Genomic DNA, 23,145 nt, shown 5'->3' on the forward strand with positions numbered 1-23,145 from the left:
GCTAGCTAAAAAGGAGCTAAACCTAGTGAGACACTGGACTGAACACATGACATAATTCTTTCCTATATAAAAAGTGCCAAGAACTTTGGGGCGCCTGGGTGGCTCAGTCAGTTAAGCGTCCGACTTCCGCTCAGGTCATGATCTCACAGTTTGTGAGTTCGAGCCCCGTGTTGGCTCTGTGCTAACAGCTAGGAGCCTGGAGCCTGCTTCAGATTCTGTGTCTCACCCCCTCTCTGCCCCTCCCATGTTCATGCTCTGTCTCTCCCAGTCTCAAAAATAAATAAAATGTTAAAAAAATAAAAAGTGCCAAGAACTAATAGTTCACCTGAAATCTAAAGAAATAAGACTTCAGTCATCTAGGGCAATTAGAACTAGCAGCAAAGCAATTAACTAGAGCAGTAGAAGGGAAATCTATAAGCAGAAAACCTACAGGAAGATGTATTTAGGCATATGGCCCAGAGATTTTTAGTACACAAAGTATTTTGATTAAAAGGAAAAGTTTTCCTTAAGGAAAAACCAGAGAAAACACATGAGGTTATCAACAACGAAGATGATGAGAGAAAGGTATTAATTATGCACTTTCATCTCTTTAAATACTGTTTTAAATTGTGTATCAATCTACCAATAATTGATAAGTGAATATTTATATTGACCATTTTAATAATAATTTTCATTGAAAAAAGCCTGATTCAGTTGAATGCTATAAACCTGTTAGCCACAGATGGGAAGCTCAGCTGGTGACAATTTACAATCGGGCACCACCTGGTGGCAGCTTGTAGAATTACAAGCATAGTGGCTTCCCTTCCTAAGGCTACCTCTGTAAGCATAATTTAAGAAATACGTATCCAAGAGCACACTGTACACGCTGTACATGCTGTATTAGCCAATTTGAGAGTAAATTATATTAAAAAACAAAAACAAAACATATTTATCTCTCTAAATAGATAGATAGACATAAAAGAAGAAATACGTATCCCATAAAATGTCACCAAAAAACCAAAACCATGACTTTACAATGACTGCTTTACTCACCTTGGTGGTATTTAAACTATATACAGATTATTACAGCTGTATCAATTGCATATGAATTCTTATCAATAGATAATGTTTAGAAAATGAGTGGATTTCTCATTCATAATCCAACAAAGATAATCTGTACAGATAGTAAATTTAACGAAGGCTCAGCCATCACTGTACCTAAAAGCAGTTGGGGGCACCTGGCTGGCTCTGTTGGTAGAGCATGCGACTCTTGATCTCAGGGTCATGGGTTTGAGCCCCAAGTTGGGTATACAGATTACTTAAAAATAAAATCTTTAGGTGAAGAAATGGGCAGAAGACATGAATAGACACTTTTCCAAAGAAGACCTCCAGATGGCTAATAGATACGTGAAAAGATGCTCAACATCACTCATCATCAGAGAAATACAAATCAAAATCACAATGAGATACCACCTGTCAGAAGGACTAAAATAAACAACTCAGGAAACAACAGATGTTGGTGAGGATGCAGAGAAAGGGGAACCCTCTTGCACTGTTGGTGGAAATGCAAACTGGCACAGCTGCTCTGGAAAACAGTATGGAGGTTCCTCAAAAAATTAAAAATAGAACTACCCTACGACCCACCAATTGCACTACTAGGTATTTATCCAAAAGATACAAAAATGCTGATTTGAAAGGGTACACGCACCCCAAGTTTGTAGCAGTACTATCAACAATTTCCAGATTATGGAAAGAGCCCAAATGTCCATCAACTAATGAATGAATAAAGAAGATGTGGTACACACACACACACACACACACACACACACACACCCACACACTGGAATATTACTTGGCAATTAAAAATAATGAAATCTTGCCATTTGCAACAACATGGATGAACTAGAGTGTATTATGCTAAGTGAAGTAAGTCAGTCAGAGAAAGACAAATATATGATTTCACTCATATGAGGAATTTAAGAAACACAACAGATGAACATAGGGGAAGGGAAGGAAAAATAAGATAAAAACAGAGAGGGAGGCAAACCGTAAGAGAATTTTAAATACAGAGAACAAACAGCGTTGCTGGAGGTGGGGGGCGTCTGGTCTAAATGGGTGATGGGCATTAAAGGAGGGCAATTGTTCGGATGACCACAACACTGTGTGTTACGTGTAAGTGAGGAATCACTCGTTTCTACTCCTGAAACCAATACTACATTGCATGTTAACTAATTTGAACTTAAATAAATTTTAAAAATAAAATAAAATCTTTATATAAAATAAGATAAAAGTGGTTGGCTGAGTTTTTTTAAGTGATAAGGGAAAAGAAATGAGGCATGAAATTAGGAACATAAAAAGTGGATGCATGAGAAGAAATAGCTTTTCTTCATCAGTTTTATGAAAAGATAAAACACGTTGTTGCCTGAAATCAGGAGATCATAAATTAGATTCAATTAATGAAAATACTGGGAGAAAAAAATTTTTTTTAAATCGTGGTTACTAGGAGCCACTTTTGGTACAAATCTTTTCAGTACAAGTCCTTTTTTGTCTTAATAAACAACATAAAATAAACCTAATTAAATCTTTATCTCATTACTAGAGCTGTTATAATGCCTTAAGCATCCCTGGACATCAATTCTTATTAAGTTTAATAGAAGCTGTTGGGGTTTGGCTTCAATATGAATCGACCTTAGGCTATAATACAGGTTATTTTTTCTTATACTTAATCTCTGGTAAATTCATATTTTATTTCTCCTAATGACCAAATGCAGCAAAATTCTTATTGATTATGGGTTTCAGACAGTTGAGTACCACTTAATTAATATTTCATTGTATTTGAGAAAATCTATCAGCAAGTCCTAGTAAATGGAAAGATATGCTCCAATAGAAATCCAAAATTAAATATATCTTATACACTGTTGGCAAAAATCAAGAAAACCTACTCCTAGGGGTGCCTGGGTGGCTCAGTCAGTTAAAACGTCAGAATTCAGCTCAGGTCATGATCTCACAGCTTATGAGTTCGAGCCCCGCGACGGGCTCTGTGCCGACAGCTCAGAGCCTGGAGTCTGCTTCAGATTCTGTGTCTCCCTATCTTTCTGCCCCTTCCCCTCTCGCGCTCTCTCTCTCAAAAATAAAATAAAAACCTAAAAATAAATAAAAAGAAAAGAAAACCTGCTCCTTACAATTGCAAATGTTGATCAGATAACATAAAGAATAGAGGGATTCTCCATGTTCACATCTAGTGAAAACTACAAATGAGATTTAAAACCCAAGGAAAACACTAATTCCATACCACATTCCTTTGTTGGGTTATTTACACCAATAGAAAAATCAGGAAAACCATTAGTGATAAGTGGAACAGTACTGTCTAAGCTAAAGATGAAATCACACACACACACACAAAATGTCCTATTGTGTTTCCTACCCAAATGCACTAGTTATGCTAAACAGAGGTAAGAAGAACATGCTTTAAAAACCATCTGATGCAACTGAAATGCCATTTTTCTAAAAGTAGATGGAAGCTGAAATGAAAGAACAGGCTTAACAAGGAAACAGAAAAGGACTAATGCAAAAAAAAAAAAAAACTGAACCAAAATAGTTTTAGTGCTGACTGCATAGTAGGTTTTCAAAAATATATGTTAGCCTAAGTATCAGATTCTAATATGGAGCCTATCAAATAGGCCCCCTCAAGTAAATTACTTTAAGTATATATATTTGCACATAGAAAATTCTACTTCGGGCACATTTTGTAAGCTACTATGTATTTATTTTGTCATGATAGTGGTAACTCTTTTAAATAAATTAAAATATTTGTTGCTCACTACACTGAATGATACAGAGCTGAACTTAAGTCTTAAAGCTATGCTTTTGAAGAAATTGATGTAGTTTTCCCCTCAGCACACACAAGCAACATTTCCATCTGTATAATGTTCTTTTCAGGAGAATACTACCTCTAACGCACATCCACATGGCATTTGCAAATCCTTGCAGGATAAAGAAAGTGTCACTGTTAAACCTGAAAAAATTTCCACTGGCGAATTGAACCTCAAAAAACATTTTAAAGTGTTCTTCATCTTTATCATTCTTTTAGTCTACATTGCTATTTTCTAAATAACACAGAAGTATTTTGAAGCATGTATGATTTTGATAGGAGAATAATTCTCCCTCCAGATACAAATGCATTTTTATGAAAAAAAAAAAAAAAAAGTGCATGTGCAAAAATTTAATGGTGATGCCAGTTCATTTTAGAACTCTTCTGGGGTGCCTGGGTGGCGCAGTCGGTTAAGCGTCCGACTTCAGCCAGGTCACGATCTCGCGGCCCGTGAGTTCGAGCCCCGCGTCAGGCTCTGGGCTGATGGCTCAGAGCCTGGAGCCTGTTTCCGATTCTGTGTCTCCCTCTCTCTCTGCCCCTCCCCCGTTCATGCTCTGTCTCTCTCTGTCCCAAAAATAAATAAATGTAAAAAAAAAAAAAAAAAAAAAAAAAGAACTCTTCTTCACCAGGCTCCCTTAGACAATGAGAAAATAATTCTTCAAACATTTTTCATTAAAAAAGAGAACACAGAAGATTAATATTCTATATTCTTTACCCCCCATGAACTCTGAGTTTGGAAGTGCTTTCACGGAAAGTAGCTAGTTGTTTATAATGTTGGTTCTGATCCCAAAATAATTTTCTCAACACCGTAATTTCTATGACAAATAATTTTTATTAGTATGGCTGGCCCATCAAGATACTACAGAAGTCCGAAAATTCATGTTGAGGTCTTATTATATTAACACCTCATTTATTGGAACCATCAGGCAAGGAAGGGGATCAATAAAAATGAGATTTCAAAAAGCAGAAACTCTTACACATTAATATTTGTCTCTCTTAATCAGTCAGGACAGAAATCTTTCTGGAATGCTTTTTCAAACGTTGTTGCCCCCTTAGACATAGAACAGAATAGAATACATAGAATAATACAAACAAAATCATGCCTTTTTTGGGTAATTCTGGCTCATGATTAGAAACACCAGTCATGCTTTGAGGGATATATTGGGCACGTGGTTAAATTTTTGTTGCTGATTCATCAGGGTGCCCAGGAACTGTGCAGTGGTGCTCTGGTCAATGTTTATGTTCCAACCAATAAGGCAGAACTCAAGTCAGTATTTTATTTTATTAAATTTTTGTTTAATGTTTATTTTATTTGGGGGGGGGTGCAAAAGAGAGGAAGATACCAGATCCGAAGCAGGCTCCAGGCTCTGAGCTGTCAGCACAGAGCCCCACGTGGGGCTCGAACCACGAGGTCATGACCTGAGCCCAAGTCAGTGCTTAACCGAGTGAGCCACCCAGGCGCCTCTCCAGTAAGTATTTTAAGAAGCAGATGCGTACTGTTGGCCCATCCCATGGTCGTTTTGTGCTAGGTGCTTGCTAACGCACACCACATGTTCAGATCTCCTGACATGTGCACAATGTAAAGGGATGTACAAGAGCCTGGTTGGACTGAGGTTGATCAGCAAGAGGGAGGTTTAAATTTTCCAGCGGGTCAACGAGGAGAAAGCATAGTCTGGATTCCTAGGGAGAGACAGAGCCCTCCTTAGGTCTAAAATACGACTAAATGGCATGCCAAAGATTAGGAAATATAAGGGAACTGGTTAGTGCTGCTTCTGTTTATTTATCTTAGTAAAAGCTCTGGAGAGTTAGTCACTGAACACATGATGATTTCTGGAGATAATTACAGTAGGTTATAAAGGCGGTTTGTTGGTGAATTTCTAAACCCAACTTAACTGCTTGTGTATTTTATGTAAGGGAATTTCTGAATAAAAATGGAGAATAATCGTACATGTGAAAGTTAATTAACCCACTTACTTATTGCTACTAAGGAAGCTTTCTTGTTGGGCACAGTATTAATATGTTGCCACTTAATGACAAAGATAAACTGTAATGTAAATATAATGATGAGGAAATTGTACCAACTTGGTCCATAAAGTGGATCTACCCTGGGACCCTGGTCTGAGCTGCACTTTGTATAGCATCCAGTCCCACCAGTGTCCTGCTTTCTGTGCCAGACTGGCTCGCACACTCCTCCGTGTCATTTTCAGCAAGTTTTCCCCTGTGCTTAACCCTGAAAGTGACTATATCATCACTGCCCTGGAAATAATGAATGTGAAACAATACAGAAAGATGAGAGGCTAAACATCACCCACACTGAGGCCAAAACAGTAATTCCAATGTTAATTCATCGTTGCTCTGAAGGACTTTGTATTTGTCAATTTGTCTTGGCTGCATAGAACTCCTGAGCATTGCCAAAACCAGTTATCAGCATAAGACTGAAAGTCACCATTAAATTTTGGCCCCTAGACAGCATGCTGCCAAAGCTGTTACTGGTGGACTAAAGAAATACCCATGTAAATCACAAGGCTGGCCAGCAGCTCTGTTGTATGCTTTGTTTCTTGTAGCTTTTAAGCTACACATCAAGCATTCTAAAAGCACTTATCCCTCAGCATGGGATAATGTGTGAGCCAGTCATGTAATATGCTGTAAAATTCTGGCCATGTAAAAGGAGCAGAAAGTAAAGTCAAAGTTGGTGTCTCACTTCCAAGTATAGATGAAAGTGAACTTACTTGGCTTCTGGTGTGAAAAGACTCAAAGGACTATAGACTCCATGTAAGAGACACCTTCACATCAATCTCCAGTGTCTTGAATGTCATTTAAAGATGAGTATGTGGGTGCCTGGATGGCTCAATTGTTAAACATCCGACTCTTGACTTTGGCTCAGGTCATGATCTTGCAGTTCGTGCGATAGAGCCCCACGTCTGGCTCTGTGCTGACAGTGCAGACCCAGCTTGGGATTCTCTGTCTCCCTCTCTGCCCCTCCCTTTGCTCATGCTCTCTCTCAAAATAAATAAACTTAAAAAAAATTTACAGATGAGTATGTACGATTTGTGAAAAACAGAATAAAGCACGTAATTTCAGTTGAACTGAAATTATAAGAGCAAATGTGCACAGTAGTTACTGTGTGCCTGGCACTAATCTTACCTTTTTCACATACATCAATGCATTTACTGCTTGTAGCAATCCTGTGACGCAGGTCCATTATTGTCCCCATTTTCCAGATATGGAAAGTGAGATAGAGAAAGATTAAGTAACTTGGTCCAGGGTCACACAGTGAGTGAGAAGAGCAGAGATCAAATTCAGGCATGCTCCAGAATACGTGCTGCCCACCTCTACTCTGTACTGCCTCCAGTGGGCACAAAAATGCAGAAACATAACCTAAGATTTATAGGCATATTACTAGGGATTTGGGCAGATAATGAATCCAAGTACTTCTTAAAAAACTGTAAAGATTGGGGTGCCTGGCATGGCACTCAGTCCATAGAGCATGCAACTCTTGATCTCAGGATCATGAGTTCAAGCCCCACATTGGGCATAGAGGTTACTAAATAAATAAATAAATAAATAAATACATAAATAAATGTAAAAAAGATTATTCACAGTTCTATTAAGATGTGATTTATGGAGGTACCAATCAATATCAACAACAGGCTCTACTTACATTTTATTTACCAGTGAAACGTGTACTTGCATTGTATGCATAAAGTTGAAGTCAAGTACGTGGGCATCTGAGATTTAACTTCACTGGACCTTCTTATTGGATGGGTTCAAAGTGGAGGGGACAATGCCCTGGAAGGGATATGCATATCACATGAGTGGACGAATTAGATCCAGCACGGAACGCTACTCAGGGTTTCAGCATTCCCCAATACGTCTGTCCAATCTCCCTGTCACATAGTGGAACTCTGGATCAGCTGTGTGCTTTACGGTGAGCGCCTCCAGGACGTGTCGTATTCATCTTGTCACTGGCTCAATACCTCATATATACTAAGTTCTCAACAAATACTTGCTAAACTAATGGAAGTGGTGAGCACCTGCTCTGTGGAAGACATTGTGCTACCTGGTGGTCCACATGCAGGGTGGCACGGAACAGTGCCCAGTACACGCTGGGACCAAAAAGGGAGGCAAAGCCAAGAACAGAGTGGGTGAGTGTGGGCCTTCATATAAGAAATCAACTTTCTCCTTAAAGCTGATAGAGTAAGTGGGAGTCCGAAGCTGTCTCAATTCATTGCTTCTCTTTAAAACTAGATCAACAACCCCCTCAATTTAGCTCTTATTTTGACATTCTTTATAGAAAAATGTCTAGGTTCCTTACCTTAATATTAAAACTTATTTGAATACTTGCTCAGGGTTATATCCTCAGCACCTAGAAACACGGCTGACTCATGTAGTGTGCTCAATAAGGGTATGCTGATTGAACAACCAATGCAGAGAGAGAGAGAGACAGAGAGACAGAGAGACAGAGAGACAGAGAGGAGAGGAGAGGAGAGGAGAGGAGAGGAGAGGAGAGGAGAGGAGAAGAGAAGAGGGGAGAGGGGAGAGGGGAGAGGGGAGAGGGGAGAGGGGAGAGGGGAGAGAAGGGGAGAGAAGAGAAGAGAAGAGAAGAGGAAAGGAAAGGGAAAGGAAAAGAAAGAAAAGGAAATGAACAAAACGGAACTGCAAGTGGGATGGAAAGTTGAAACAGAAAAGTCTTGTGAGGTCAAATACCAGAAAAACCAACCGGGGATTTAAAATGTGCTGTGAGAGCTGCATGCATTCAGCACAGTTTACGGTAAAATCTCCAAAACAAAAGATTCCTATGAAAGGGTCAGGCACCACCAGTATTAAATAATAGTATATCTCACCATAATACAACTTTCAAAAGTCTGGTTGCTGTTACCGACAGTAGTGTGCAAGGCAGACTTATCCCGCACAAGGGTACTGTAAATTGAATGATGCTTTCTCCCCTCCACTTCTAAGAGTTTACAGTTCTCGAATTTGGAAAGTCTGCAGGTTTTGGACATTCCAGATGTTTACTTCAGTCCAGCAGCACTGTCTTTATCCAGTACTCAGTCTTAGGTCACTAATGCATTGTGAAAGAGACAGACGGCAAACCCAAGTTCCCAATGAAACCTTTTTTATATTTCCACAATATAACCACAGAGATTTTAAGCACAGACTGTGGAGTCAGTGGGTTAAGTTCAAGTGTTGACGCTGCTGTTTACTAGCAGAATGTCTTCAGACATGCTACTAATCTCTCTGAGCCTCAGGTTCCCCAATCTGTAAAAAGGAGATAAATAATAACACCAACACCATAGGGTTGCAGTGAGGATTAGATGAGAGAGTATGTGCAACGTGCTTATGCTTATCGCAGTGCTTAACACAGAGTAAGTAACTGTTTCCATTAGAAAGGAGTACAGGGCACCTGGCTGGCTCAGTTGGAAGAGCATGTGACTCTTGATCTCAGGGTTGTGTGTTTGAGCCCCACACTGGCCGTAGAGGTTATTTAAACAAACTTTTTTAAAAAGCATAAAATTATATTACTTCTTCCTATCACTTCTTTTTTTAAAAAATGTTTATTTATCTCACTTTGAGGGAGGGAGGGAGGGAGGGAGGGAGGGAGAGAGAGGGGGAGAGAATGAGTGGGGGAGGGGCAGAGAGAAAGAGAGACGAGAATCCCAAGCAAGCTCTGCGCTGTTAGCACAGACCCCAACTCGGGGCTTGAACTCATGAACTGGGAGGTCATGACCTGAGCCAAAATCAAGAGTCACACATTTAACCGACTGAACTACCCAGGCGCCCCTTCCTATCACTTCTTAATATGACCTTAACATTCCTTTCCTTTCCTTTCCTTTCCTTTCCTTTCCTTTCCTTTCCTTTCCTTTCCTGTACATTGTTCTATAGTTAGGCCTATTCTGGTACTAAAAACTGGTTATAATCAATATTAAATTTGAATAAAAAGGTATGATCGATTGATTTTAGGTCAGATATTACATGGAAAGGTACAATTGCAAAAGATCCACAGCCACTGCATATCTATAATACAACTGCACTCTACTATAGAACTCAGGTTTAAATATCAGTCAAAACTGTCCCTGTGTGTGTTTGTGTGTATGTGTCAGAGGAAAGGCACTTAGCACTTCGGATGCCCTATTATAAACTAATAAATATGTAGTCTGTAAATATGCTTTCCAAACCAGAAGAAGACATGTCTGATATACTTTATTACCAAAGCAATTTTCCGAAGTTATAGGTATAGTGATCACCTGGTCAGAGACTGCTTTGGAAGGATGCCAGGGTCGACATGCTGTAGAAAGCCAATTGCAAAAGTCACACACAACCCGGATACCTGATATCTGCCCATGCATTTTTGTAGATTTGCTTTTTTTTTTTCACGTGAATTTGTGTAGCTTGTGGACTGGAGTCAGATAAATTGGCCTCCTTCCCCCTTTTTGCCAACCGTTCTACACATACAAGGCTGCAGTTTTCAATGCAAATATACTGGGAGAATCGAATTCTTGCCAAGAGAAGAGGTTACAGAACCTCTGAATGTCAATATGTGTATTAAGGAGCATGAATGCTGTACCGGGAACTGAGGCCAAATGGAAGCTAACCTGTTGAGACGAGAGGGAGCTGCAATGATGAACAAACACAAGAGAAATCAAATGGAATTCACATCTGAAGACGTGAATACCCCTCAAAGACAGTAAGTCCAACAAAACCAGACTCCCCTGACAGTTTTCTACATTATTTTGATTTTAATTATTCCAATATTATTAATAATTTTAGTTATTTGAACTTCACTGTGCAAACCTCAGTTACAAAATACGAGTTCACTGTGCAAAAGGACTCTGAGAACGTGTTATCACTGATACTAGTGAAACCCAAAAAGGATCCATTTGCAAATTCAATTTCTTTACTGAATCCAATAAGTAACTGTAATAATAATAAACCAGAGAGCAGACCCTGGAGGAGGAACTGAGGTACCAAAGAGGTGTAGTTAACTGGTAACATGGAACAAACTTTTGAGGAGGTATCAGACTAAATTAATTCGTTGAGAGGCATAGAGTTCACAACTTTGATTACAAAGCTGTTTGATTCCCTCAACACAATAGCCTTAATTTAAACCGACCATATGAACTTGCCTTCTTGTGCAATCCTTCCAATTATCAAGCAAAGAGTTAGAGAATGTTGGTCACAGATTGAATAAGCTCCTTTATGCTATTATTTTAAGTTTGGATCTGCTGGGTGTTTTTACTTGAACAAAGTAAAAATACATCCCCAATAACTTAAATGTAAAACCATTTAGTTTGCTTCTCTATTTAGGATACTATAGATATCTATTTTCTCCAGGCTCAAATGGTAAGGAAGACATTTAAAGTAGAAATCATTAACAGGAAATTAAAAGCAAAAATTTCACAGTTATTTTAGAAATCTATTTAACAAACATTTTTCCTGGGGATGAGGGTCTTTTAATCTAAGTCACTATTGATTTTGTGCAGTATACTCTGCTGGTAGGAAGATGTTATGACACTATTTTGATTCCTGTTGATGGAATATTCTTAAATTCTTATCAACAAGTAATATTTGCTCAGTAACTTGAAATGCAGCATAAAAAAACAAAAGCTAAAATTATAATCTTATATATATGTATATATACATGTCCTATCACATATATATGCCTAGATATTTTGGGGGGGGTAGGGAATATAACTTTAATGCAATTTAATCCTCAGAATGTGGTATTCATTGTAACCATCAATTCCCAGGCATTCCACCTAAGAATCCCTTCTGCCCACCCCCACTTTTTTTAAAATCTGGAATATGTGGCAAAATAAACACAGACTGGGAAATGCTGGTGTAGATCATTAGTACCTTTACAATAACTTCAAATATTTAAGTTTTTCAACATGTCATCAAATATGCATCATTTTCTTCTTCAGAATAAAAAGCATTTTTCAGAACCTCCAAGCAACAAGCCTTTCTCTTTGACTAGAATCAACATTAACCCAGACATAAAATACAAGCTTGCCTTCAAGATATTTTGTACCAATAACTGTCAGCTTCTGAGAAAGGAAGAATAAGATATGTTCTAAAAGAGAAAATGAGGATGGTGATTACAAGAAGGGGAACTAAATCTGGACCCGAGGCTTATTTTTTTAGTTACACATTAAAACAGAAAATCTACAAAACACTGAAGTTGCCACATGCAACACAGGGAAGGTGCTGCCCGTGTTGAAATTTCTAACATTACGAAGGACTGACCCGGGATCCTAGTCTAAAGGTACATCATAAAGTAAAAGTACATCCTTGGCAGTTACATTCGCATCTTCATTATTCTTTAGAGCTTTCCTCACCTTGTCTTTCATTTGCCTGGGGCCTGACCTATAGAAAGATGTCAGTCACATTTACAGAAATTCAGTAGCAAGGACAGGTCTCTAAAGAAAGCCATTGAAAAACAATCTTACCTATTCCTTTGGCTGAATTCCACTATCTTGGTGTTGTTTTGTTCAAACCTACCCCAGTTCTTTTGTGACAAGCTTAATCCTATACCTTAAGGGCAAAAAGAATAAAGAGGAGAGTTCTTCGTGGTTTACTTACTCAGACTGCACAAGTACTACTGGGCATATTACCACAGACGCTGTGCCAGGAGGGGAGACACTCCGTACATATTTGGTGATTTACACACACTTCTCATGTTCTACGTTTGGTGAGTGAAAGGAGGATCAAAGATCACATTCCGCTTCACCTGAGTGTCCTTGTCAGTCGGTGAGCATTACCTATGACACTCCTACCTTAAAAACACAACAAAACTCTTACTTCCCTCGATCTTATTTCTTTGTGAAATTCCAACATTCCTCTTCTTAGTCCTCAATCAAAGAGAGTCCTCCTCTGCTCTTCTCCTTAGGCTGCCTCGTCCACTCCTAGGGGTAAATGACGGACTCCCAAGGTCTTGCTCTGTTATTTTCTCTACATTCTGGACAAGTTTAATCCAACTTCATTCTAGGGTTTTCCACATGCTCTTTCACTCGACATCATTTTCCTGACCCCTCACTCTGCATTCTCTGGTATCTCCCGTCCCACTGCAGCACCATCGACCAGAGAGCCAAACCAGTTTTTCTGTTCTATCCAAGTGAGTAAGAGATTAATGTTGGCTTGACTTATAAGGAAATAAATGCCTTCGCTGATGGAAGAGGCAGGCCACAGGACACGAGATGGTCCTCAAATGATGAAGAGAAACGTGACTAGACAAAGAAGAAATTATTGTGTGCCGGGGGTAGGGCTGTCTTGAAAAGCGAGTGAAGAATTGAGGGTGTAATTTTTAGCTTGGTAACTTTCAGGTGCCAAGGAGAGCACTTGTATTTCATAGTTACAGGAAATTTTGCCAGAACAAAATGAAAGCACCTAGCAGAGCATCTGGCATACAGTAATTGTTCGATAAATGTCAGCTGACTCTAAATAAACACCCTATTATAGGACGTTTTTATTGGGTGTGAAAGTGGGGGTTCAAATTTTATTCCTAGATATAAACTCCTGCCCAGGAATATTAAGACTGATTTAAAAGTATAAGACGTTCCTGGAGGCGGTGGTAGTAAATGCTGCCCCTCGAGAACTCCAAGAGCCCGTGTCACCCGGTCTGGACCTACCAGCACAAGGAAGCGTCAAGGGAAGTCACGGGCCTCTGACATCCCGCCTCGTTACCTTCTGTGCCACACGACTCACACCAAGCAAATCGGAAAGGAAGCCTTAATGACACAGAAGAAAGCCATGGGTGTTGACTGTATTTTCTGCCTTCCTATTTCCTAAGTCTGCTCTGCTTTGGGAAACCTAACTCATTTTCACTTAGAAACCAACCAACCTCGAGTTCCGAAAGGGTTTTGTTTCATTTGAATCGTTACCCATCACGAGGAACAGTACGAGCCGGAGCTCCGACATCACCGGGCTTTTGCTTTCCTTACGCCTAACCACCGCAGGCTTCCAGAAAGTGCTAATGGTTGCAATTCTTCTGAGGAAGGGGTCTTCCTCACTTCTCACTTAGGAAAACCTCTGCCAACAGCAATACCAACGTCTGAATTTTCTTTTGGCCAGTAGGGTTCCCCCCAGATGAGGAATATCGTATAAGGGATTATCCTAGCCAAAGACAAGCAAATCTATCGTTTCTCTTCCCTTCCGTCTTCCTTCCTCATTCTAGAAGACACTTTGCCCTCAGTCTCAGTGCCTTCTGGGGGGATCTTTTGTTCACAATCAACAAAATGAACTCGCCCGTTGAAGGTCTTGAGCTCTGTGTATACCTTAAAGTTTCAAGTGTAATTTGGCAGATGTGGCCCACGAGGGATCATAATATCTCACCGACAGACTGAGAAAAGTAGAAGGCCGCATGAAATGAGCGGTCGCTTGGGGTTTAGTTGGCTTTAGCATATCTTCTTACATAGCTTTTTCTGATCACCAATCATTTGCCCAGCGTTCCCTAACCAAAAAAACCAGAAGGCTTCAGTAAAAGAAGAAGCTGATACCCCAAACCAGTGACTAATCTTGTTTGCCTAAAACACACAACCAGCCATATGCTTGCTGCAGCTGGAAACCCTGAATGACTCCTGCTCTGTGCATGTTGTTTATGGTGAAAACGACGCTATAAGCAAACCTATCCTCTGGCCTAAAAACATACATATTGGTGCTTCCTAAACAGCTTTAACAGAGCAAAGAAATAGCTAAAAAGCTGTCACTCCCAGGATCTGGAAATGTCTGTAATGAGGTATTTTTGGGGGTTTTTTTGGTGATGGAGTAACACTTTATTATTGTGCTTAATTTGTTTTTCATCTCATTTCATAAATTGATTGCTAATTACACAACTGTTAGCCGTGTAAGTCTTTTTCTATTCTTAAGTTTTAAATATGGCTTATCTGAAGAGGGAGATGAGAACTCATTTGTGACAGAACTTAGTTACCAACTCATTAGAGCTGAGATTATATTTTCTTTTCAGAGCAGTAACTTGAGTTTAACATTTAAATGTCTATGATGAAAAGCCTAACTTCATTTCAAATTCTCCGAGTTGAGAAAGCAGCAGTGAGATTTAATCACACTGGCAAGGAATTGGGGCGGCGGGGGTGGGAGGGGGACAAAGACAAGATCCTTATGATCCAACTGGATGGAGATGCAAAGTGCCCCAGAAAGCAGTATTTTCCTCCCCTCTAACAATTAGTGAAGTCAAAGGAATATGCAGAAATTGTGCAGGCTTCTAAGGGTGTTTCCAATCTCCTAAATAGATCACACTCAGTACTTTGTGTGACTAAATCTTTTTTCTTTTCTTCTACCGGGCTCAATTCTCGTTAGTACAAAATAATAAAGAGAAAGCCTATGTGGCTATTGTCTTCTCTATTTGTATAACCATTCGCATCAATATCCTACGTGTATTTAACAGATGCTTGGCTTCTGCCTCCCATCCACAATTTTTAAACTAATTTAACGTGTGCCTTTGTTCACTGCAGAAAACACAGCCACGCTCAGGTTTTCTTCCAATGTATGGTAAATGTGCACATTTATATTTGTTTCAAAACCAGCTTTTTTTCTTGCAAACATATTCTCTCTGGATGTGACCATTTTTGATTTGTAAAAACCAGAAGCAATTTTGTTAACTCTTTTAACTTACATTTAACTCATCCTAAAATAAGGTGGGCTTTTTCCTACATTAAAAAATTTTTTAAACAATTCTTTTGCTGCTAAGAGCAACTCAGGCCCATGTATCTCAAGATCTTTAGTGTTTTGTTTTTTTTTCCCCTAAGACGTCCTTTTTTGGCTTCTGTTCCCAGCGAGCACTCTTTTCTGTGTCTCATGTTTTAGCAATACCACTTGGTAAATACATAACACTTGCACAAAGTGTATCTCCTCAGGATTACAAAATACCATAGACACTAAACCTTATAGCATTCCAAGAGCAATACATCTCACTTCTCAGTTTGAAAAACAGACACATAACTCTCAAGGTACTTAACTAACATCGCTCAGTATATCAGCACCCTAGCCCCCAGTATCCCTCGGCCACCTTCCCCTCAAGAACAGAGGACAAAACATTTCTGATCCAGTTTGAAAGAACACCCACTAAAACACTGACTTTTAAAACTTTTTGACAGCAACAAATAGTAAGAAACACATTTCATATCCTAAGTACCTATGTGTATGGATCTGAAAAAGTCTCACCCAAAATAGCCAACGTTACTACATGATATATTCTGACATTTTCTTACAATTGTATTCAATTTTGTTTTAAAGAAAATGTTAGTCACAACCTACTAATGAATTTCATTATGCACTAATGAGCTGTTGCCCACCACTTAAAAACTACAACGATAAAATGAATAGACTTTTCTCGTACAAGGTAATGTTGTTGGATCCATATGCAGTAGGGTAAATCCTCATTAATTTTCATGCCATTAGTACAGACTGTGGTAACTAAGCCTGAGCCAGCTTGAAATATGTTTTTGAGTAACCTATAAGGAAAGATTCTGTTAAAATAATAATGTCAAGATGGAAGGGGTTACATACCCAAGATACTTCTAACGTTTCGGGATCATTATTTAAATGCAGCTGTGTTGTTAATTACAAATGAGTGTTAATATTCAGGCCAATAATCTGCTTAGAAAAATCTTGTCTGTTCTTAGTCCAAAATGTTTTGTAAATCAGAATATGGTCTTTAACGTGAGCTAGCAAAATTGTAGTGTATTTTCACTTTCAAACTCAAGAATGTTCAAAAAATAAACTCATGTTTTAAACAAGCTTATTTTTTAGTTCATGCAGTCACTGTTTATAAATGTGCTGATAGTATCTTCTAATGGTATCATCTAATAATAACAATGGTAATGGGTATACAGTTCATTTGTAGAGTGTTTTAAACTTCAGAAAACTCTTTTGTGAGCTGGTAAGGACCAGAAATCCTTGGATTACTGAATATTTTAAAAAGCGTATAATGACATTTGCCAGACCCAAAAATGAAACTTAATATTTGGTTTATCGTGCATGTGACAGATTACTCAATCCCATGAAGAAACCCAGGTGTCTGGCCTATAATGATTGCCCATATTTGAAAGAAATTAACATTTCAAGGTAAAGGATCAAGCTAAGTTCTGAAGTGGGGGGTGGTATCTATTAAAGAATTCAGAAGAGATGTTTATCTTTCATGAACATCGAACATTTTGGCAAATCGAAGCCTTAGGAAGCTACGGGAGTGAAGGACAGGCCGGGAAGTCAGGAGTTCCTGGATGTGAACCTAATCTCAGTCTTACCCTGTTTTTGCTCTAAATCAATGCCAAACTGTTCACACCTCAGCTGCTTTATAGCATGCAAGAATTATACTGGGGACAAAACTGTTTCCTGGGAATGTCTTAGGTTAAATGGTTAATATTACAGCCCTCAAAGGTACTTCCATGCAAGCCAAAGTACTCCTGTACCTTATTTACCTTCATTATACTACGGAATCAAAATGGGATACTGGTGTCCTGTGAAACTGGCCTGGGAAAGAGATCATTCTTTCCATCCCTAAGTTCTTGTCCACTTTAGCAATGGCCAGTTATTCAACCAATTAGGAAAGCCAATCATGTGACCTTAAAGGTTTTTAAGATAGCTGTTAACACCTGCGAGCGGAGCATTTTCCCACAGTTACTACCTGGCAAGTTCGGGGCCATCATCTTTATTTGTCCCTTCTCCGCTGGGTCATCAGCCGAAAGGAAATGCCCTACCCAGCGGAGTCTTGATTTGGCAACCTATGGGCAAGTCGGTCAGCTCCTGTCAGGGAAAGAAGCTCCGTTTTCCATCCCATGAGGCAGCACATCCATATGCAGCTCCGGGTTCTTCAAAAGGCAGAATGTGGTTTCACTTTCTCCTCACTGCCTCGTGATAAAAGGGCCCTGGTCCCTTCGTGGCATTTAATGAATGGTCCTCTCCTCCTGGCTTTGGACTTTTGGCCTTTCCAACCAGTCATTAACTGGCAGGAAATGCCCTCCTCAGAAATCACTATTGTGTAAATAGAGCTATAAACTTTCGAAGGCCAGTGCAATCCCAGACCCTCAAGCTGCACGTGCGTGTGTGTGGGGGACTCCTGATTATATAAAAGTACAGCCTTCCAAATTAAACTCAAACCACATGATACAGTCCATAAAATATACAAAACATGCAGTCCAGTGACAGATTTATTGTGGCCTTACAGAATAAAGCAAAAGAAAATTTCTATATGGAAAACACTGCTACTTTTGACCCAAACAGCCCCCAAACAGGAAGTTAAGAGCAAATCAGCCAGCTGTGGTCTCACTAAGTTATGAAGGAGACCAGCACAAGCGGCATTTCCTGTCACTGCTTGTCACCGTTCCTGGGTGCCTCTGTCTGAACTGTTGTCTCGGATGGCTAAAAATACGGAAATTTCTTTGGGGAATAGAAGGGAGGCAACAAGGAGGCCTGAAAGTGAAAAATGTGACTTTTACCAATTTTTTTTTTTTTTTTTTTTTTTTTTTTACTTAGTCCGGGCCACACAACCAGTCACTTGAATGTGTTCATTTTCATGCCTACAGGAATGGGCCACAGTAGTCAAATAAACCTTTAGAGCCAGATATTAGACAGCCTTGTTGTTTCCTGTTCATTTAGGATCAATTTTCAGAATAGCAAGTTCATTAGTAAAGGGAGAAAGACAGACTACAACCTTCCAGAGAAGAGGGACTCACTTTCCTTAGAGTTGGTTTCTCTCTCCCCCGCCTCTCTCTCACCATCCCATGACGGGACTTCAAAGCGTGTGCACGGATGAGAGCTTTCTAAGGGAATCGTTTTTCAGGTCCTTTTATTAGTATTACCATTATCACACTCTTTGCAACACGTGGAGGTATTCCCGTCTTTTTCCAGCAATGTGAAATGCCAAGACCTATGCCACATTGTTCCAGCCTGTCAACTTCTCAATTCAAAGGAGCTTTGGAACGGGGAGTTTTAGTGAGAGAGTAAAAGCATCCTGCCCTTCTATGATCAGTACGTTGAAGCTCTCAGTATGTACAAATGGGTCCCCTAGTAAAACCAGGTTTCTCTCTCTGAGACGGAGGATTTATACATGGCAGCAAGGCAGCGAGTTGCCCAGTCAAAAGTTCCGCCAAAACCTTAAGTCTTTCTCAAACAGGCCCTCTCTTGGGGTGCCTGTCAGTCAGAGCCCAGACCCTGGCTTCAGAAAGCTGGCAGAGCGCTTAGTGACGTGGCCTCTGACTGCAGCTGAGACCACTGCCACAGGCATTCATGAGACAGATTGGGTTACGTGGTACCCCGGTCCTTCCCTCTCCTGTTTTCTGTCGTTTGAAGCCCTTAGCGAGAAAATGGGACCCTATAATGGGTCCTATTTTTCGCTTCATCCTTCTGGGTGAAATAATGTCTTTCTTCATGCTCTCCAATTGCTTAGGAAAAAATGCTGACACAAATGAGTTAAGAGTTTAAATTTTTGTCCAGATCACTTCTGAAAAGAATACACTCCTCTTCTTTGCGATCCTCATCCATCACAGACAGCAAGAATTTTGGGAAATGTCAACGCGCCCTTTAACAAAAGAGCACCCACAACTGGACCATTTCTCGAACGCGAACTTTTTGGAGTACGAGCACAACCTTCACACGGGCACAGAGGGGAAATGTGGTCTCCACTGTGTCATGGATCCTGTTGAATGTGTCCCTGTACATTTTTTCAACGTCTCAGGAAAAGTGCTACACAGTACATGAGTCCAATCATAATAAAGCAGCTACCTTAATAACATGTGACAATCTCATTTTTCTCAGTTTGTAAAGCACAAAATAGAAATTAGACTGAGGGGTATATGCCCAAGCTAATATATACACAGTGCTTGTGTTTGGCGTGGTTTTGTTTTCCCTCCTGAAGGTGGAAGTCTGCAAAACAAAAGGTGAAATACGAGCTCTCTGGTCGTTTGGCTCGTGTTTTGTTTTGTTGTTTGCTAACAGGCCACTTATCCCCCCACCCCCAAAAAAAAAAACCTACCACCTCGCTTGGTCTCTTCATATTCCCACATCAGGGGAGACAGCAAAGGCTGTACTTAAAGACCGATGGTCCCGCGGGCACAAAAGATGATTGTGGTAGATGTGAAACGGCAGCTCGTGTCTCTTCAACCGTGTGGACTTTGCTTTCCGGATACAGTAAAAAGAGCTGCCATTCATACCTGTATCTTGGTAAATAAAAACCTATGCAAATTCAACCTCCAAATAGGCAATCAGTGCTTAACTGAAAATGAGACCGCTCTCAGTGTCCTTTTGGTTTGTGTCTGTGACCTCATCACTTTATAAACTAACTACACGTGGCATGAGGCATCCAAGTCCCATTTTGTTCCTTTTTTTTTTTTAATTCTGGTGCAATGGTTTGAAAACTACTTCTACGTGACTTCTTGTTGAAGACTCATTTCCCTGGGATGGGAGGGAGATACGGCAAATGCAACTACAGGTGGCAGATGACCAGCTGGCTTGCAGGCCACTCCTTGAGAACTCAGCCAAAGGCTGCCGCTGCCGCTTGCTCTTCCCTGAACCTGTTAGAGTTGCTACTGCACATTCAACCCAGGCTTCAGTCTGTGGTTGTTGCGGTCACTGATTTGTTTGGACAGTAAAGATAGAGATAGTGCTACCTGAAATCATGGGAAAGATGTTCATAAGATATACGAAAAAGGCAGACTAATCTACGCTTCTGTGTGTTCAACACGCTTTTCCTGAGAACCTACTATGTGCCAGGCACTGAGGCTATGAGGTAAGGAGACCCAGCAACCTGCCTAACGAGTGACCTGTACATTCAGGGAAACTTGAAGAAACCCGAAGAAACAGTTCTCAAACTTCCACACCAATTGCAGGGAATGCCAAGAAGCTCAGGATTCAAAGAATTCGATGGGGATGGGTTTGAGGCAATCTGAGTGATCCAAAATGGAAAAGAAGAGCCAGCTAACGGCCAGTCGCTACGACACTCCCATGGCCGCTGGAGATCAAATAGCCTGTCGGAAGTTTCTGGTGCCAAGCCCCTGCATTTCTGTGCAGACTGCTTTTCTCAATTGGAAAAGCCCTTTGAGTTCACCCACTGTGCAGGCATAAAACAAACTCCTGCCTAAAACTGAAAACAAATCACTCCTACTCATAAGCCAACTCAGCACTGATGGAAGTGGGCCTTGAGAGTGCACCTCGTATTTAACAAGCGTGCCTAATTGATTCCTAAATCTCTAACCAGGCTCCTTTCTTACCCTTACCACTTTGTTCTCACGGCTGTTATAGAGTTCTGGGATGACTATGCTTGAGTTTCTTGAAAAGCATCATACACATGCAGAGGGCGAATCTGTATGTGTGCTGTATACGTATGCACGGGAATCTACACGTGGATATATATGTATCTTACATTCATGTACATACGTACGCCACATACGCACGCACGCGTGCACGCATGCATTTAAATCAGGCTTCCTTTCATTCTTCCTTCCTCTTGAGTATCCTTTTTCTGAAAGTTAACTGCCTGGAATTGAATAGGTGTTTTCCCATAATCTTCCAGGCAGAAATCAATGCATAGCTGTATAAATTGCTCGAAAATGACAACTCATTTATGCACGCGTGCACTCGTAAGCTCGTGTCGATGTACCCAGACAGCTTGGGAATACGTTTATTTCTCACATGAAAATAAGGTTCCTCTTCCCAGATTGTATGATGCTTCCCGCCAATCTTTTAAAAATACATTTGATACAAAGTTGAAATAAATGATGGATTGATCCTGTGTTTTTACTAGAATGATCTGAAAAAAAATCCATCTGATCCCTTGCAGGTCACATGGATGTCATTAACACCTGATAATGTAATTGATACCTTATTTCTCCTAATTCTCAAAGTTGTCTTTCCAACACCATCATGTGGCTGTCTTGAGGCAATATATAGCCATTCAGGAAGAGCAAGATGCCTCAGAACCATCTGGTTTCCTTAAGATCTGAAAGCCCACATGAATACAGACGTAATTGCTTTCTGTTTTGGTCATAATTCGTGTTTGTTCGTTGTTTGGTTGGTAATTAAAATTAAACTACTTGCTCCCAAACACGGTTTATTCTCCTAGAGAGAAAAAAAAAATTCCCACCTCATTTTACCTGAGGTACAAATTCGTTTCTATTTTTGAAGTAACAACTGTATCACACCGAAGGAGAGGCCAAAATAGCCCACAAAGAAACACCAGTTCTGGTTTCTGTTTTCTGACATCACATACATTGAGAACTGGGTGGTGGGGGGATCCATCGGTTCAGCCTGCGAGACACTGTTTAAAAAAACTCAACAGCATGGAAGGAAACTGAACAAGCAAAGGTGAGTGTGGCCTCGTGCTCTCTCAGACACTTGATAGTTTTAACATGGCAGTGACTTTTATCTACCTTTAATGATGGGATCGTATTACTTGTCAAACATGTACTGTATCTTATTCTTGTCTGCCGTGCCCCAATCCCTGTTTGTCATCCTATCAGACAACATGAGTTATTTCCAAACGGAAACATCCTGCCCCCTTCCTGAATCTACTGCAGGCTAGAAGGAGGAGAAATGTACAATTTTAGGAATGAAAATCTTCATCACTGGAGGGCTTCTCACCCCCTTCCTCCTCTTACCTCCTTCTCACATCTAAAGACAGCTGGGGAGAGAACAAAATTGTACCTCAAACTATATTGTCAGCATCTGCACAGCGGCCAAGAGACCGTCACTGGTCCAGCACGTGCAGTACTGTACAACCTCAAAAGACAAAACCTAACCCCCCCCCCCCAAGTTGCTGTGGTTACTTTTTTTCATATTGTAGAGCTGGGCGGATAACGATACACCTACTGGTCAGGAAAATGAATTACACCAGTGTCTAGAGGTACAGAGTGAGAAGCAAATCAAATGTAGACAAGTAGGAAAGTGCACATGCTCATCCACTTGAACTTGTTACGTTCTTGCAAGTACACAAAAAATGGACTGTTTCAATAAAAGCTGTGCAGGGAATCTGCTCCTTTGTGAGTTTACAGATTACTCGCTTTTCTTTTTGATTCAATATTTCTGAAGTATCTACGTTGTGCAAAGCACTGCTGAGGTAAAGGGTGGGTGCAAGAGAATACCAAAGATATTTTGGATACCAGCTGATAATCATAGGTTTTATCCCCCTTAAAAAGCAGCTATAGTGACAATGCCTGGAGTGGACAGTTAAGGGAAAAAAAGGTACTTTATAATAGTCCTGGGAATTGTTGGGAGTGCTTAAAGCAGCGAAGGAAATTACAGAAATGAAGTAGTTCTTAGAAGTAGAGCAAACCATGCAGTCACCACCTCCA

At 40.2% G+C, this 23,145-nt stretch overlaps 1 protein-coding gene across 6 annotated transcripts in view; it reads right to left on the reverse strand.

The window, feature by feature from the left end:
- MBNL3 (muscleblind like splicing regulator 3) overlaps positions 1–23,145 on the reverse strand; it is a 112,311-nt gene that overhangs the window by 86,151 nt on the left and 3,015 nt on the right. Inside the window, exon 3 of one of the 6 annotated variants that reach the window (XM_047843771.1) lies at positions 7,512–7,639. The exons of the other annotated variants lie outside the window; for them this stretch is intronic. The gene's annotated coding sequence lies outside the window, so the exon portion shown is untranslated. The remainder of the gene's footprint in view (positions 1–7,511; positions 7,640–23,145) is intronic. 6 annotated transcript variants of the gene reach the window in all.

This window comes from Prionailurus viverrinus, chromosome X (assembly GCF_022837055.1).
Source record: "Prionailurus viverrinus isolate Anna chromosome X, UM_Priviv_1.0, whole genome shotgun sequence".
NCBI lineage: Eukaryota > Metazoa > Chordata > Mammalia > Carnivora > Felidae > Prionailurus > Prionailurus viverrinus.